The following is a 2,621-nucleotide window of genomic DNA, read 5'->3' as shown; positions in this document are numbered from 1 at the left end:
CAAATATTTTGTGCAGTATGCTCTCTACGGCTGTCCTTCGATCCGTTTTCCCGTTTACCGTTGGCAACAGCAACTCGGTGCCCGCGCTGGCAGGGTACCTGGGTGGCCCGACAGCCAGCGCCTGTGGTGTAGGCCGTCCCGCATGCCAACAGCGCGCTGTCCGCCGTTATTGGACGCTCGACTGTAGTGCGCCAGTGCGCGCCTCGGCGGGGCGGTATGCGCGATGCCTCGTGAAATATCGGTTTCCGTCTGGGCCGGGGGCCAGACCGAGCAGCAGCAACAGCGGCAAGCTGCCGCCTAAAGCCGATTCCGATCCCGCGGGCGCGGCCGATAAAGGCCGGCAGCTTCAGGCTCATTTGCCGAGTCAAATATAAGGCGATTACGGCGAATAACGCGCAGGCAGCGGGCTGTTAAACGGCGGAAGTTATGCGGAAGCCCGCGTCTTTGATCTCGGCGAGCCAAAATCGGAAAAGTGGAGCGGGCGGCTCTGTTTTGTTCCTTCTATGCGGCAAGACGGCACCAGAAGAGGGGTGGGGGACACCTCTCTCTGGACGTAGGCGCGATTTTGTCTGGCAAGAAAGGCTACGTTTCCATCCACACTGACTTTTGCCGCACCGAGCAACTGTATTGGAAGACTAATTACACAGGATGAGTCACGTAAGATGTAATACGCTTTTTATTTCGGGAACGGTTTCAGGTATCGAAACAAGGTTTTCGTCAAATGATAGTACTGCTAAGGGGCATGTACTCTGGCAAAGCACTCCGTCTTCAGGCCACAAGTGGCCCATCGGGACCATCCGACCGCCGCGTCATCCTTAGTTGAGGATGCGGATAGGAGGGGCGTGTGCTCAGCACACCGCTCTTCCGGTCGTTATGATGGTTTTCTTTGACCGGAGCCGTTACTATTCGGTCGAGTAGCTCCTCAATTGGCATCACGAGGCTGAGTGCACTCCAAAAAATTGCAACAGCACATGGCGGCCTGGATGGTCACCCATCCAAATGCCGGCCACGCCCGACAGCGCTTAACTTCGGTGATCTCACGGGAACCGGTGTATCCACTGCGGCAAGGCCGTTGCCCATGTACTCTGGTACGTGATGAAATATCTTAACTCTTCTACCGATCAAGTTAATGAAGAAAGTTTATTTTAGATAGAATGATATACTGTTTTTAACGACACGCGAAAGCGCTTCGAAAGACGAGTACTGTGATATAATACTTGTTAATATTTAGATTTAAACACTTAGTAAAAAAATCCAGAGAGATGTACCGAAATTGCAAAGCAATGTCGCCAGACTCAGAGTTATTGCTGAGTAAAAAGCACCAAGCAGCGGTCTCATGCGACGCTCGGTCGTTATATGCAGCAAGACAGGCCTGCTCTACTAAGATAAAACCTCATTTCCTAGGCGACGTAGATACAGGGTTCACTACGATTTTTATGTACAAAATCACGGCATATGTCATCTTCTGTCGCATAAGATGGGGCTTTTGAAAACTATTTCAGTTGTGTGCACTTTCTAGTTTTTATCGAAACAACTACAGTTTCGTCAAGCAGTCTTCTATTTAAACACTTCCTGTTGCTGTTTACTTCTCAAAGCCGAAACAGCAACGTCGGTCATTCATGCTTCATAATAATAAAAAGCCGTATTCATGGAAAAAAGGAAACTACTGTATTAACTTTCTTATATTTGAAAAAAAAAAAAAAAAATACCCTACCAGTCTTTGACTGGAAACGTCTGAATAATACTTAAGGTCAACCAACTGCTGTCGCACAGATGTGTCTAAAAATACTACTAGTAATTGTAAATGGACGGAATACACTTTAAATAAACCGAGCAGGTTATTTAGAATGACCGACGACATGTCACCCATCAAATAAATGCTTTTCTTAACGAAACACAGTTATACATTTCACTCTGATTGTTTACTATCGATTGCGAGGCACATTTATAATCCCTGTTCGAGAGATAGGTGAAAAGATGAAAGAACATTGCATGATATGTCGTTACATTTTGTTGTTATTCGGCCGCGCATATCGTGTGGCATAGTTGGGGGGTTTCATGATAGACTGCACTTTTCACGAGTCCCCACAAAAAGAAATCAAGAGGAGTCAAATCAAGAGACTTGGCCAGCCATAGTACTACAGTATTCCGTCCTATCCGACGGTCAGGAAAGTTTTCATTCAGTGACATATCTACGTAGGCTTCCACGGCCGGTGTCATGATGATTAAAATTCTTCTCGGTATTGTACCGCGTCATTGTATAAAACACTTTAAGTATTAATTTAAAACCAACGTTTAATCCGTGTTATGTCTTACCCAGAGAAAGGCCTTCGTAATATGGTCAAAACGTTGGTTTTAAGTTCATAATTAAAATATTGTATTTCATACAATGATGCGATACAGCCCCCATAAGAATTATAGTCATCATTTACATTCAGTAATTAGGTTGCAACGTGAGAAAAGTGAGCTGGGCAATCGTCCTGCTGGAACTACATACGTGTACTGTTGCCTATCCACTGGTACTTCTCATAAAAGAACGGATAGCATGATCATAAGAAAGCGTGCATACCTAGTTCCACTTAACATCGCTGGGATGAAGTAAGGTCCCACAATGAAATTTC

The 2,621-nt window shown here is 45.9% G+C and overlaps 1 pseudogene; it reads right to left on the bottom strand.

The window, feature by feature from the left end:
• Window positions 1-959: 959 nt before the first annotated feature.
• Window positions 960-1,077, bottom strand: LOC124803738 (annotated as a pseudogene).
• Window positions 1,078-2,621: the final 1,544 nt, after the last annotated feature.

This window comes from Schistocerca piceifrons, chromosome 6 (genome assembly GCF_021461385.2).
Source record: "Schistocerca piceifrons isolate TAMUIC-IGC-003096 chromosome 6, iqSchPice1.1, whole genome shotgun sequence".
NCBI classification, from domain to species: Eukaryota; Metazoa; Arthropoda; class Insecta; order Orthoptera; family Acrididae; genus Schistocerca; species Schistocerca piceifrons.
The sequence above is the reverse complement of the archived record's forward strand: the minus strand, read 5'-3'. Positions and strand labels throughout refer to the sequence as shown.